The 16,448-nt window shown below is 39.3% G+C and overlaps 1 pseudogene; it reads right to left on the bottom strand.

Annotated features, from left to right (window-relative positions):
- Positions 1-287: 287 nt before the first annotated feature.
- Positions 288-716, bottom strand: LOC101361780 (thioredoxin-like protein 4A pseudogene; annotated as a pseudogene).
- Between the last annotated feature and the right edge of the window lie 15,732 nt (positions 717-16,448).

Here is a 16,448-nt window from a genome sequence, read left to right as displayed (position 1 = left end):
ATATATATATATAAATATATATATAAAACCAAATGCTTTATTTGGGAAACAAATTTACAAATATTCTGAGTAGCCGTGTCTGGGATAAGCCTCAGATGATAATGCATTTTGAATGAAAGAAAAACCAGTGTCAATAGGCATTAACGTCTTAACTCTTCTGGCATTGAATTTTCTCCAGTGATCACAAGCGAGCAGCTGTGTTTCTGGAGAATTCCTTCTTTCAACTTACCAAAGTCTCAGGACGGTGTGTCCCAGGAGAGCTGAGGACACAAGGCGACCAGGAGAAGTCAGTATCTGTACTTGGTGGAGTAGTCCTTTGGAGACATGACCAGCCTCAGGCCCTTGCGCGCCCCTCGGTAAACCGTCTGCATGATGTCGATCATCTCCTGTTCGTCCTGGACGGCCCAGGTAATCGTGTCGTTGTCACCAGTCCCCAGATCAATCAGCATGTGTTTATTCCTACAGAAAAACATGACAATGCAGGGATCGTAGAGCTCATACATTTGGTTGAAGCAAGGCATCTCTGTGATATCCACGAGATAAATGACTGCAAATCTTTTCACCTTCTCGGCGATTCTACAGAGAACGTCATCCATTCTCGTACAAGTAGGATCCCAGTCGTGTCCAAAGCGAATGACGACGACGCGGTCCTCTTCAGAAAGGATGGCCTGGTCCACCTGCCAGCCGTTGTGTAGATGCGGAAGCATGTAGGACATGTTGAGAGCCAAAGACGAAGAAACAAAACCCGACCTGTAGATCTCCTACAGTTGGCTGCGGCGCGGAGGCTGACGAATCAAAGGCGAGATCGGCAGGTGAGTCGGCCGGCAGCTGGCAGCAAGATCCGCAGGAGAGCCGGCGGCAGGCTGCCCAACAGGCTGCGGAAGCAGATGCGTCTCCAGATGTGCAGGCAAAGACGCAAGGCGGGCCACTGGCTCAAGTCCCTAGAACAGGAGGTCAGAGCCTGAAGACCAGTAGGTTGCATAATCCCGAGCAAGTGAGGGAGAGAGCGCGCGGAAGGCATGAATTCTTCAGCAGTCTTCTTCATATCTCGTCTGGCTTTCGCTTGCACATGAGGCGAATGAAAATAGCATGGCTTGGGTATGGCGTACCTTAGTCCTCAACGTAATTATCTTTGCCTTTTCACATTTTAAAGAGGTCTTTTGAGGCACGTTTTCCTAGTTCCATGTGTTGGTTGATTTCATGACTCTTGCTTCCCTAAGCATCGATTGTGGATCCAAGTAAAATGAAATCCTTGACAACTTCTATCTTTTCTAAGTTTATCGTTACATTTCTTACTGGTTCATGTGTCGGAATTTTTTTTTTTTTTTTTAGATATAATCCATTCTGAAGACTATAGTCTTTGATCTTCATCAGTAGGTGCTTCAACTCCTTTTAACTTTTCACTAGCAAGGTTGTGTTGTCTGTGTAGCACGGGTTGTTAATGCGTTTTCCTCCAATCCTGATACCACGTTCTTCTTCATAGAATTCATCTCCTGGGATTATTAACTAAACTTGCATATTAAATAAGTATGGTGAAATGATACAACCCTGACACACCTTTCCTGATTTTAAACTATGCAGTATCCCCTTGTTACTTTTGAAAGACTGACTTTTGGTTTATGTACAGGCTCTGCATAAGCACAATTAAGTGTTCTAGAATTCCCATTCTTTGCGATGTTATCCATAAGTTGTTATGATCCACACAGTCAAACATCTTTGTATAGTCAATAAAACACAGGTAAACACCTTTCTGGTATTCTCTGCTTTCAGTCAGGATACATCTGACATCAGCAATGTTATCCCTTCTTCCACATCCTCTTCTGAATCCAGCTTGAATTTCTGGCAGTTCCCTGTTGATGTACTGCAGCAACCACTTTTCAATGGTCTTTAGCAAAAATTTTACTTGTGTATAATATTAATGATATTGTTCGATAATTTCTGCATTCTGTTGGATCATCTTTCTTTGGAATGGGCGCAAATACGGGTTCTTGCACTCAGTTGGCCAGATAGTAGTCTTCCAAATTTCTTGGCATACAAGAGTGAGCACTTCCAGTGTTGCGTCCATTAGTTGAAACATCTCAATGGGCATTCTGTCATTTCCCGAAGCCTTGTTTTTTGCCAATGCCTTCAGTGCAGCTTGGACTTCTTCTTTTAATACCGTGGGCTGTTGATCATATGGTACCTCCTGTAATGGTTGAACGTTGACCAGTTCTTTTTGGTACAGTGGCTCTGTGCATTCCTTCTATCTTCTTTTGATTCTTCTGGCGCTGTTCAACATTTTACCCATAGAGTCCTTCAGAACTGCAACACGAGGCTTGAATTTTTTCTTCAGTTCCTTCACCTTGACAAACACAGAGTGTGTTCTTCCCTTCTGCTTTTCTAACTCCAGGTATTTGCACATTTCATTATAATACTCTGCTTTCTCTTCTCCGGCTGCCCTTTGAAATCTTCTTTTCAGCTTTTTTACGTCATTATTTCTTTCTTTCACTTTAGCTGCACTACATTCAAGAGCAAGTTTCAGAGTCTCTTCTGACATCCATTTTGGTCTTTTTTTTTCTTTCCTGTCTTTTTAATGACCTTTTGTTTTCTTCATGTATGATGTCCTTGATGTCATCCCACAACTCGTCTGGTTTTTGGTCATTTTGTTCAATGCCTTAAATCTATGTTTGCAAAGGTCTCTAAATTCAGGTGGTATATACTCAGAGTTGTACTTTGACTCTCATGGACTTCTTCAGCTTCAGCTTGAACTTGTATAAGAGCAATTGATGGTTTGTTCTTGGTCTGCCCTGGTTTTTTCTGACTGAGTTGAGATGGAAGCCAAGTGTGTTAGTTAGGGTAAGGTTAGCTGCTAAAACTAGACACCTAACATTAACTCAGTTTCTTAAGGTAAATTTAGTTTAGTCAGTGATGAATATTCCAGGTTGGCATATTCTTCTCCTTGTGATCATTTAGGGACCCATGTTTCATTCATATTGTTGCACCATCATCCCTGGGGCATTGTTGCTGTCTTCAATTTGAGATCTTCCTGGTTCTTGGTATGAAGAGTGATTTTCTATGGAAACCTGGACATTTTGGGTATTATAAGATTCTGGATGTTATTTTAACTTTCTGTTTTAGCTGGCTTCCTCTGACACTATTCTGGCAGGGGAAGAAGAGTTCCTCCCTCATTACTAGGATAAAAGTTCAGGTTTCTTACTTGGTCTATGTTGACACCTGAGGGAGGAGCACCTCATTACTGCTGGGCAGGGATAAAAATTCTAGCTCCCCAGTAGGCCTCCACTGATGCCTTTCTGGCTGTGATGGGGTAGTAGCGTCTCATCATTGCTCCCCACATGGTCTCCACTGACCACTGGAGGAGGACGGCCTCATTACTGCTTAATGGTAGTGACAAAAGTCCTTATTCTCCATTAGGCATCCATTGTACTGTAGGATACTAGTTCAAGGAGGAGGAACAAGAGGAGGAGAGATGATTCTTTACTGCCAGTTGGGAGTGGAAGTCAAGCTCCCCACATGATCTTCATTGACACAGCAAAGGCAAGTGGCCTTGTTACTACCTGAAGGATATGAAAGTCCTGGGTCTCTATTCAGCCTTCTCTGACACTACTATGGGGAAGGGGTTGGGGCACCTGATTAAAGCCTGGCAATAGTAAAAATCTGTACTCCCCACTCAGTCTTTGATGGTGTGCATGACAGTGGGGCCACAGTTCCCCCCCACCCCCCGGTATTTGGCTGGAGTGAGGTGGTTATTGTCTCAAAGTTTTCTCTCTTGCTAGACTGTTCCTTTCCTGGTCCTTTGGCTATAGAGAGCAGGCTTTTGTTGGGGGCTTTTTTGGTCTGTGTACATTGGTGTTTCTGGTCTGCTGACTTTTTCAGCTTCATAGCTGGGATATATAAGGCAAAAAGAAAACCCAGAGAACTCAGCACCATGTTGTTCCTTGTGTTTTGCAGTCTTTAGCTGGTCTGGCTTCTTATCTCCACCTTTCAGAGTCTTCTTCTTTTTATTTTACATATAACATCCAGAGATTTTAGTTGTGCTTAATGGACTGAATAAGCATTAGTATGTTTATTTCATCTTCCCAGAGGTGGATTTCTCCTCCAAAATGGAAATTTTGTAATAGAAAAATGCAATCTCTCAAATAAAATTTCCATGGATGAGCTTAATAGCAGAATGAAAATGACAGAGGAAAGAGTCAGTGAACTTGAAGATAGGTCAATAGAAATGATTAAATCCTTGAAGAAGAAAGAGAGAAAAAAAAAAAGATTGAAAAAGAACAAAATCTCAGGGACCTTTGGGACAAAAACAGAAGGTCTAACATACATTAATTGGAGTTCCGCAGGGAGAGGAGAGAAATAATGGGGCAGAAAAAATATATCTGAAGAAATAATGACAGAAAACTTCTCAAATTTGAAGAAAGACATACATTAATAAGTTCAAAAAGCTTGGCGGACCCCAAACAGGATAAATTTGAAGAAATCTAACCCTAAGCTCTTCTTAGAGATGAATCTGAAAAATTATTAGCCTGCATGAAAGAAACCAGACTCAAAAGAGTACTTGCTGTACAATTTCATTTGTATAAAATGCAAACTAATTTGTAGTGGTAAACAGCAGATAAGTGGTTGTCTGTGGCTGAGGGCAGAAGGAAAAGTTTGACTGTAAAGGAGAAGGAAGAATCTTGGGGGTGCTGGAAATGTTCTGTATTTTGATTAACGTGGTGGTTTCACAGATGTATAAAATTGTAATATGTAATTGAATTATATATTTTAAATGGATGCAGTTTATTGTACATAAATTACTTATCCATACATTTGATAAGAAAAAAACCGAGAAGGCCTCATTCATATCATTTTATTTATAGGTGGAATCTATTACTATATTTTTATGCAAATAACATGTGCCTCCTGCATTCGTTTGCTGGCTGTGCCCTCCCCCTCACAATGTATTTTCATAGGTGCCACTGTGCCAGTTTTGTTTTTACATGTCTCTGTGAAGAAAAAATAGCATAGTACACTTTCGAGGATGCCTCGCAGAGGGAGAGTGCCGCCAGCAAACAAATGCAGAAAGCACGTTATTTGTGGAAAAATACAGTACTCAATAAAAATTCTAATCCAGTGATCTTGGTTCTGCCTTCTGAAACCATGAATGAAGAATAATTATTCCACTACAAGAATTCCTGAAGTATTTGAAGACAGATAGCATATTTCCCCTTAGCCTTTTCTTCTCAATATTATATACGAATACCCCTGCCATGGTTTCTTTATATATTCTTTAATTCCTAGGCTTCTTGTTGTTGTTAGCTGCCGTTGAGTTTGTCCCCAACTCATGGCGACCCCATGCCCAATGGAACGAAATGCTGCCTGGTCCTGTGCCATTCCCATGACTGGTTGCAGATCAGACCTCCTTGTTTTCCCACCTTTGACACACTTTAATTTTTCAACATGTCTTTTAAAATGAGTTATCCAAAACTGAACACAATATTCTAGAGATTTTCTATTAAGTATTGTACAAGGATGACAGTACAGTTTGTAGAAAGAACAAGAGACCAGGTATAGGGGAATCTAGGACATCTGAGAGGCTCTGCCAGTAACTAGCTTTCTGATCTTAAGCAAATCAACCACTCTAGATTCCTCTGTACAGGTAGTCCCTGACTTACAATGTGTTGGCGTTACAACGAACTTCTCTTAAGACTGACCTTTTTTTTTTTTTGGCTTACATAATGTGCATATAACTGGAGAAGCAGGAGGCACTGATGTTTAAACTGTAAGTTTATATGTGATGTTTCCAACCCCCAAAGACAAATAAAGATTGGATTTATAAAACAAAAAAAACAAACCCATTGCCATCCAGTCAATTCCGACTCATAGCAACCCTATAGGACAGAGTAAAACTGCCCCATAGGGTTTCCAAGGAGTGCCTGGCGGATTCAAATTGCCGACCTTTTGGTTAGCAGCCAAACTCTTAACCACTGTGCCCCAGGGTTTCCAAATAAAGATTGGATGTACAAAGACACTAATAATAAAAGGCAATAATAATGAAAACGAAAAAAAGAGGTATTCAACTTACTTCAGAACCAACTTATGACAGAGTCGTCAGAACAGAACCCAGTCGTAAGTCTAGGACTCCCTGTAAAATGAGAGAATTGAAATTATTATTTTTTTTAGTAGCCAGAGATTACTTGAAAAACTTCTGAGAAACTTTCCCAAAGAGGAAAGATAAATCAACAGATACATTCTGCTTACAAATGCCTCAAACTTAAAAACAAAGCAAAACATTTTGTGATTTGAAAAGAATTGTTTAAATTTCTACCAGATTTGTATTTGGAGGAGTGTCCATTTTTTTCACTTGCACATAGATTAATGACCTCTAACTTCTGATGTTAGAGATGTTCAAGTCATGCACTTTAACCTACGCAGGTTTGTGACTTGCTATGCAATCTCTGTGAGTTGGAAAAATTCAAGACATATGGCAGCTCAGATGTTAGGTTGGGGGAAATAAAAAATTTCAGAATTGTTTAGCGGATGCTTTGTTAAACATATTTCATGTGATTTGTGTATATGAATATGTTGGGAAAGATGCCACTTGAGAAAGAAGTCTAAGGGAAAAAAAAAACTTTTATACTTTAAGTCCACTCCAGATAACAGCAGATGTTGCATATAGAATGGGAATTTGTTCAAAGCCAGAGATTTTTAAAATACACTTTTCTAATTTCAAATTTTAAACAACAAAAAGAAATCAGACTAAACTTCAGTTCCAGGTAGATAGTATGGTTTGTAGAAAGAGTAGGGAACCAAGTATAGGGAAATTTGGGGGTAAAATCACTGTATTAGATATCAAACACTCATATCTAAGATATTTCCTGATTTGAGGGAAATTTCAGCTAAATTTTGGGAACAGTACTTTTATTCAGGAAAAAAATTCAATTCTCTGGTATTATAAGTCAGAGTCTATAAAATAATTTATTTAGCCAAAAGTGGTCAAAATGACTTAAGATACAAAGCACCCTACTGGAAAAAGAAGTTTCCCACTGGCTGTTCACCCATTCCTACACGTGGGGATGAAATAGGAAGTGTGAAACAAGCTGTGGGGTTTGGCAGGACTTCATTTTGGAGTTAATGCTGTAATTTTTTTTCCTAGGATAACACGTTTTAAGTGTTCTGTTAATTAAGAACACATAAAATAGGTGAATAAAGGTCCTAACGTTCAATGCCACTTTACAATTTGACAACTCTTTTACTCCACCGGTGTCTGATAAACTTCTAACAATACGTATTACCTCATTTCACTTTTCATATTAATCACTCTCTTATCTTACTTGTTATTTCCTGGGCTTATAGGGTTTTTATTTCCCTCCAAGACTCCACATATTCTCTTAGATCCTCAGCCTCCACTTTTTAGAGTGTGTTTCTGGCCAGAATGCTTTCACCCGTACTTGATTTAATGCACATTACTTTATTTACTAGGGGAAAGACAATATTTCTTCTGCTTAAATGCATAATCTATTCTCCATCCACTTGGTTCCACGCCAATCTCTTTCTCTCCCCATAACACACACATTCAATGCACTTACTCTCTTACCCACTCTTTCAGGCATGCACACACACCATTTGTGTGAATTCTCAGACATTTTTCCCATCCATTAAATGAGCAAATGCTTGTAAACACTGGTTGTTGTTGTGTGCTGCAGAGTCGATTGCAACTCATAGCAACCCTATAGGACAGAGTAAAACTGCCCCATAGGATTTCCAAGGAGTCGCTGGTGGATTCGAACTGCTGACCTTTTGGCTAACAGCTGAGCTCTTAACCACTGTGCCATCACGGCTTCAGGATGAGATAACCTATGCTTAAACGCATCCTAATTCTACATATACTGTTTTACAAGTGAGTAATTGTCTGCCAGTTGCAATAGCATCTCTCACCCCATCTGCATCCCAGAAGTGATTCTAGGCAGATGCATTATATTCCTGCTTCTTCATGACATTTTTTGTTTCTATTATTTTGTCCACACACCAAATCTGTCTAGTATCTTTTTTTTATTATTTATTATGCTTTAGGTAAAAGTTTACAGAGCAAATTAGTTTCTCATTAAACAGTTAATGCACAAGATGTTTAGTGACATTGGTAGCCAGCCCGACGATGTATCAACACTCACACCTTCTCCACCCTGAATCCTCTGTTTCCATTCTTCCAGTTTTCCCGTCCCTTCCTGTCTTCTCGTCTTTGCTTTTGGGCTAGCGTACCCATTAGTCTCCTGTGCATGAATTGAACTACCAAGTCCATTCATCACGTGCGCTATTGTTAGTCCTATAGACTGGTCTAATCTTTGGCTGAAGGGTGAACCTCTGGAGTGACTTTAGTACTGAGTTAGAAGGGTGTCTGAGGGCATACTCTTGGGGTTTCTCCACTCTCTGTCAGACCAGTAAGCCTGGTCTTTGTGTGTGTGTGTGTGCGTGTGTGTGTCTGTGCGTGAGAGTGTGTGAATTTGAATTTCATTCTACATTTTTCTCCCGCTCCGTCCAGGACGCTCTACTGTGATCCCTGTCACAGCAGTCAGTGGTGGTAGCCAGGCACCATCTAGTTGTTCTGAGCTCAGTCTGGTGGAGGTTATGGTAGTTGTGGTTCATTAGTCCTTTGAACTAATCTTTCCTTTATGTCTTTGGTCTTCTTCCTTATCCTTTGTTCCAGACTGGATGGGACCAGTAGATGTATCTTAGATGGCCGTTTGCTGCCTTTTAAGATCCCAGATGCTACTCACCACAGTTGATGTAGAACAATTTCTTTATAGACTATGTTATGATAATCGAGCCACATGTGCCCTGAGACCGGGGTCCTCAACCCTTAGCCTAGTAGCTCAGTCTCTCAGGGCTGTCCAGTATTTTAACCTGCTATTTGTATCATTGCAAGATCTCTTAATTAATTACAAAATTATGTCACCTCTAGAAACTTTCTTATTTATAAACAATATATAAATAATATTAACCCTTGATAATATTACTGCAAAATCTTGCCAATGATTTTTTTCCTCTTTAGGTTAAAAAACATAGCAATACGAAACAGCTACCCATAAAATACTTGTTATTAAAGTCTCTTTTATACTCTATGATCCCAGACATTCAAACATCTTTAAAAATGTTTGTCAGTGGCTTTTAGAAGTTCCTTCAAATAATTTTTTTGCAGATAAAATGCATCCCATATTTCATTAAGAATGATTATGTAAGTAGACTACCTACTTCGAATGCCAGAATCTTGATTGTAATAGTCAGGTAAGTCTGCCCTATTCAGATACTAACTACCTGAAGGAAAATGTTACTTTCCAAGTTTACCTAAGACTTCATAATAACGAGGAAAAAAAGATTTGCTAAGAATGACTAACCTAGTTAGTATACTGTGCAATGAGAAGAGTGTACGGTTTACTACACAAATCTAAATGCAATTAACCATAGGGTTGTTATGAGTCAGAATCAGCTCGATGGCAATGGGTTTGGTGTTTTGGTTTTGGCTCTTTGTCCCCAGATTTCAGTGCTGGGATGTTTGCTTCTTACTTCAGGATTTATGTTACTATGTTTCAGACTCTGCTTATGCAATTTCACAAAGAACATTCATTGAATGCTGAATCTTTATCAACTGATATCTATGGAAACCTTATATTCCTTATAATAAGCTGACTGGCTATGGCTGTGCGATGCTTTCGTTCTGGGTCTAATTGGGGCACTCTGTCAAGTAGTCCCATTAGGATTAACATTCTTCACTTTGGAGAACAGAGGCTGTCTTAGTCATCTAATGCTGCTATAACAGAAATACCACAAGTGGATGGCTTTAACAAAGAGAAGTTATTCTCTCACAGTTTAATAGGCTACATGTCCAAATTCAGGGCGCCAGCTCCAGGGGAAGGCTTTCTCTCTCTGTCAGCTCTGGAGGAAAGTACTTGTCATCAGTCTGTCCTTGGTATGGGAGCATCTCAGCCCAGGAACCTCAGGTCCAAAGGACGCACTCTGCTCCCAGCACTGCTTTCTTGGTGGTATGAGGTCCCCATGTTTCTCTACTTGCTTATCTCTTTTATAGCTCATAAGAGACTCGCTTAAGACCCTATCTAATCTTGTAGATTTCATCAATATAACTGCCGCTAATCCAATTTATTTCATCACAGTGATAGAATTTACAACACACAGGGAAATCACATCAGATTTCAAAATGGTAGACAATCATACAATACTGGGAATCATGACCTAGCCAAACTGATATGCACACTTTTGGGGGGACACAATTCAATCCATGACAGAGGCTATTTTAAAATCATTTTGGTGGGAGGAGTTAATTTCTGCCTGAAGGAAAAATAAAAATAAACGTCTTAAATATGGGCACCATGGTTTTGTGCAACACCGTTAAACATCCTCCTTAGCAGCTAGAACACAAAGAATTACTTTCTAATCAATTTATGATTATTATTTTCTCGGTTAGGTAGATACTTACTAATTCTTTCCCTAAAGAATAATTATCCTTTGATTAGTGCTTCATTTATTCATCCGTTTGGTATTTATGTTCATAAGGGATAGTGGTCTGTAATTTTCTTTTTTTTGTGGTGTCTGTACGTGGTTTTGGTATCAGCGTTATGCTGGCTTCATAGAATAAGTTTGGGAGTATTCCACCCATTATTACACTCTGAAATACCTTTAGTAATACTGGTATTAACTCTTCTCCGAAGGCTTGGTAGAATTCTCCAGTGAAACTGTCAGGGCCAGGGCTATTTTTTGTTTGGAGTTTTTTAATTACCTTTTCAATCTCTTTTTTTGTTATGGGTTTATTTAGTTGTTCTACCTCTGTTTGTGTTAGTTTAGGCAGGTAGTGTGTTTCTAGAAATTTGTCCATTTCCTCTAGGTTTTCAAATTTGTTAGAGTACAACTTTTCATAGTATTCTGTTATGATTCTTTTAATTTCCGTTGGGTCTGTTGTGATATCACCCATCTCATTTCTTGTTTGGGTTATTTGCTTCCTCTCCTGTTCTTCTTGTCGGCTTGGCCAATGGTTTATCGATTTTGTTGATCTTTTCAAAGAAGCAGCTTTTGGTCTTGTTGACTCTTTCAATTGTTTTTCTTTTTCATTTAATTCTGTTCTAATTTTTATCATTTGCTTTCTTCTGGTGCCCAAGGCCTTTTTTTTTGCTGCCCTCTTTCTATTTGTTGGAGTTGTAGGGTTAATGTTTTGATTTTGGCCCTTTCTTCTTTTTGGATGTGTGCATTTATTGCTATAAATTGACCTCTGAGCACTGCTTTTGTTGTGTCCCAAACGTTCTGGTATGATGTGTTTTCATTCTCATTTGATTCTGTGAATTTCTTTATTCCGTCCTTAATTTCTTCTATAATGCGGTAGTTTTTGAGCAAGGTGCTGTTCAGTTTCCATGTGTTTGATTTTTTTTCCTTGCTTTTTCCGTTATTGATTTCCACTTTTATGGCTTTATGGTCAGAAAAGATGCTTTGTAATATTTCGATGCTTTGAATTCTGTTAAAGCTTGCTTTATGGCCTAATATGTGGTCTATTCTGGAGAATGTTCCATGTGCGTTGGAAAAGAAAGTATATTTGGCTGCTGTTGGATGGAGTGTTCTCTATATGTCTATGAGGTCAAGTTGGTTAATTGTGGCATTTAAATCTTCTGTGTCTTTACTGAGCTTCTTTCTGGATGTTCTGTCCTTCACCAAAAGTGGTGTGTTGAAGTCTCCTACTATTATTGTGGAGCTGTCTATCTCTCTTTTCAGTGCTATTAGAATTTGTTTGATGTATTTTGGAGCCCTGTCACTGGGTACCTAAATATTTATTATGGTTATGCCCTCCTGGTGTTTTGACCCTTTAATCATTATATAATGTCCTTCGTTATCCATTGTGGTGGCTTTTACTTTAAAGTCTATTTTGTCAGAGATTAATATTGCCACTCTTGCTCTTTTTTGATTGTTGTTTGCTTGATATAATTTTTTCCATCCTTTGAGTTTTAGTTTGTTTGTGTCTTTAAAAGGTGTGTCTCTTGTCGGCAGCATATATAGACAGATCATGTTTTTTTATCCATTCTGCCACTCTCTTGTCTCTATTGGTGCATTTAGTCCATTTAAATTCAGTGTAATTATTGATAGGCATGAGTTTAGTGCTGTCATTTTGATGTATTTTTTTTGTGTGTGTGTTGTTGATAGTTTCTTTGTTCCACTTAATTTTCTGTGCTTGTTGTTTTTCTCTATGTATTTTCTTTTCATCTTTTTCATTGTTGTTGATTTTATATTTGCTGAGTCTTTATATTTTCCTTGTTTTTTATTTTGATGTCTAAGATTGTTAGTTTCCTTTGTGGTTACCTTATTAATTATCCCTATTTTTCTAAGTTTAAACCACTCTTTTATTTCTTTATATTGCCTTGACTTCCTCTCTATATGAAAAATCTGTAACAACATTTTTTAATCCCTCTTTTTTGTTTTAATGTTGTCATCTTTTTACATATTGACATCTTTTTTTCCTATTTTCAGCAATTTAACTTTGATTTATTTTTGTAACTTCCCTATCTGGGTTGATATCTGGTTGCTCTGTCCTGTGTTCTAGTCTTGGGTTGTTATCTGATATTACTGATTTTCTAACCAAAGGATTCGCTTTAGTATTTCTTGTAATTTTGGTTTGGTTTTTGCAAATTCCCTAAACTTCTGTTTATCTGGAAATGCCCTAATTTCACCATCATATTTGAGAAACAGTTTTGCTGGGTATATAATTCTTGGCTGGCAATTTTTTCCTTCAATGCTTTATACATGTCATCCCATTGCCTTCTTGCCTGCATGGTTTCTGCTGAGTAGTCTGAGCTTAGTCTTACTGACTCTCCTTTGTACATGACTTTTATCCTTAGCCACTCTTAAAATTCTCTCTTTATCTTTGGTTTTGACAAGTTTGATTATAATATGTCTTGGTGACTTTTCTTTTGGGATCTACCTTGTGTGGGGTTTGATAAGCATCTTGGATAGATATTTTCTCATCTTTCATGGTATCAGGGAAGTTTTCTCCAAACAAATCTTCAACAATTCTCTCTGTACTTTCTGTTATCCACCCCCTGTTCTGGTACTCCAGTCACTCATAGGTTATTCCTCTTGATAGAATCCCACATAATTCTTAGGGTTTCTTCATTTTTTTTAAATTCTTTTATCTGAGTTTTCCTCAGATAAGTTGGTGTCAAGTGCTTTATCTTCAATCTCACTAATTCTGACTTCCATTGCCTCAATTCTGCTCCTATGACTTTCTATTGAGTTGTCTAATTCTGAAATTTTATTGTTAATCTTCTGGGTTTCTGATTGTTGTCTCTCTATGGATTCTTGCAACCTGTTAAATTTGTCATTATGCTCTTCTCTAATCTTCTTAAGTTCCTCTGTTGCTTTGTTTGTGCGTTCCTTGGCTTGTTCTGTGTTTTGCATGATCTCCTTCCTGATCTTGAAGAGTTCTGTATATTAATCTCTTGTATTCTACCTCCAGTAATTCCAGGAAGTTCTCTTCCTCTGGAAGACTTTTTGATTCTTTGTTTTGGGAGCTTGCTGAAGCCATCGTGGTCTGCCTCTTTATGTGAATTGATATTGACTGTTGTCTCCAAGCCATCTATAAGTTATTATATTTATTTATTTTATGTTTGCTTACTGTGTCCTAGCTTCTTGTTTTGTTTCGATATGCACAAATAAGTTGCTCTTTTGAGCTAGTTTGATTATTGGCACCTTCGAAGCTCTGACATCCTGTCACCAGGTGGTTAGATCTGTTACTAGATATGTGAGCCCAGGAGTTCATTTACTTTTCTTGTATAGTTTCAGCTTAGGTGTCCAGGTAGTCGGTCGCCTAGTGTGTGGTGCAAGCTCTCTCCTACAATCCTAGATGGGCAGGAGTGATTGCTGTAGACACAGGTATCTGGCTGCGGTAGAGGGTCACGCATTGAGCAAGGCAGGGGTTGACAGCTGCCCCTGAGTGTCTGGGAGGAAAGCATGTCCTTGTCCCCTAGAGCTTACAGGTGGGTGGGTTTTGCAGCTGGACTATGGGCACCCAATGCTGTTGGCTGTAAGGACTGGGAGGCACCACTTACTCTTGGACCCCTGTCATGGGTGGCTTGATGGCGTGGGTGGAGCCACCAGTCCTTAGCTGCCTGATGTGGGTATGTGAGGACCCTGCTTAATGGGCAGAGCAATGTTAAATGTCACGAACTTGCCACTCCACCATATAGCTAATACATTTGAAGTGAGGCTTCAGGTATATACCCTGTTGTACTGTGCTGATGAGGGCCTACGGTGTAGAAATGGGCCCACACAGGACTATGCAAGAATGAAAGACATTCAAATTCCTTGGACCCCTTATGCCTGTGCCTAGGCAAAGGAGCTGTGCCTGCCCCAAGTTCCCGGCGTAGGGGAACTGGCAGATTATTTTTCCCTGGGGATGTGGCAATGTCTGTAGCCAGCCCAGGACCCAGTGCAGAATAGGGAGGAGACAGGTAAATGGGAGAGAGCTTCTTCCCAAACGAGGTGTTGTTTGATCCCGTGCGGTTGGTTAGACCCACGTGCTTATCTTTTGCCAATTGAGTGTCACTTTTCACTGGTTCTGAAGGCCTGAGTAGACTCTCCACCACTTGGTCTCTCCTAATGTGGAAAACACATCCCTAACACCACTGCTTGCCTCACTGCACACAGCAGCCAATCTGGCCTACAGGGTACCAGTTCCCACTGAGTCATGTCTGGCAACTCCTCACTGCTTCTGAACCATTTCTCCCTCCCCCTGCCGCTCAGTCCGATTCCTCAACTTTGCCTTTGATGTTCAGGGCTCCTAGATTGTCGTATATAATCGATTCACTAGTTTTTTCCGGTCTTTGTTGTAAGAGGGACCACAGGAAGCATCTGACTACTCCACCATCTTGGCCCACCTCCCATTTGGTATTTAAAACTAAAAAAAAAAAAAAAAACCAATTCCTGTGGAGTCGATTCCAACTCATGATGACCTAATGTGTTTCAGAGTAGAACTGCTCTTTGAACAGCCAGTCTTCAGGTTAGTAGTGAGTGCTTAACCATTTGCACTACTCAGGGACTCCTTTTTGTATTTAAGCACCCACTAAATGCATAGATGGAGGCCTGGTGGTGCAATGAAAGAGCTCAGCTGCTAACCCAAAGGTCAGCAGTTGGAATCCACCAGCCGCTTCTTGGAAACCCTGTGGGGCAGTTCTACTCTGTCCTATTGGGTCGATATGAGTCTGAATCTACTCGATGGCAACAGGTTTTAAATGCATAGATAGGATTGGACTCTTCCACAGAGACCTGCATAACTTCCTAAACTTTTCTTTCCTCCCAAGAATCCCATTATTACCAAACTATCTTTCTTTCTTTTTTTTCTCCTTTCTTTCCTTTTCTCAGACATTAATTCTTTAATTTTCAGATTCTTCCCAAATGTTCTCTTTACCTTTTCTTGTGCAAGTCTGACAGTAACACGACACATTTCTGTCTTTCACCCAGAGACAAATAGTCCAGAAACTTCAACATTTCTCAGCTCTTGCTTATCTAGAGCCATCAGCACTGAATTTTCAATATCATCTCCCCTCGAATAATCAGTTTAAAAGGACTGGAGGTCACAAAGTAGAGAAAATTTTGGTTACATTGGATTTATTAGCCAGAACTCATGATGTCAGTTATATTAGCAGAAACCTATTATGTTCCTGTGTCATAAACACCTAGTATTTGTCTTTCAAGTTCTCCCCATCCTGTTCCAATCTTTCTAGAAACCACATCCCCTCCCACTTTTTATTTGAAACAGAGCCTTCCCTTAACCCTAATCCATATGGATACACTATGTTAACCTGTGACGAACCTACCACTATCAATAGTAGATTGACCCATTGAACAATGGACACAAGCTAGGCAAATCAGAGGTCCTCCCCTGAAATTTGAAATAATGGTCAAGAGTTTTAACTTCAGCCTGGCTACTGTCGTGAACAGGGTAGCTATAAACTCATATGCTTTCAGGCATGGCTGCTTCCTACTCTATGGACTAGAATATGAGGAAATTTGGTCTGCAGAAAGAGGATGGATGCTGATACACAGAGATTAGGGATTGAAAGTGATGATTACCTAGGTTCTAGTTCTATACAGGTTCTTGTTCTTGTCTCTTGGAGCTCAATTACATTCCCTGCCCTTGAGTTCTGGGAGATTCCTCTGTATTATTTTAGCAAAGTCTTGCTTAATATAAACTACCACATTAAAAGTAAAATATGGGTTTCTTTTGTTTGTATCCAAGAGTCCTGTATCCTATAATTCTTATTAAAGACTAATGGTAAAAATTAAAAAGAGTTCATTCAAATAGAGAAACATTCTGATTTATGTTTTAACTCTATTGTAATTCCTTATCTAGATATGTATGGAGATGATTAAGACGTATCCTGAATCATGGCCTTGAAAATATTTTATTAAGATTGATTTTAGTT

This window comes from Trichechus manatus, unplaced genomic scaffold (genome assembly GCF_000243295.1).
Source record: "Trichechus manatus latirostris isolate Lorelei unplaced genomic scaffold, TriManLat1.0 scaffold00058, whole genome shotgun sequence".
Taxonomy (NCBI): domain Eukaryota; kingdom Metazoa; phylum Chordata; class Mammalia; order Sirenia; family Trichechidae; genus Trichechus; species Trichechus manatus.
This window is presented reverse-complemented; position numbering and strand designations above follow the sequence as displayed.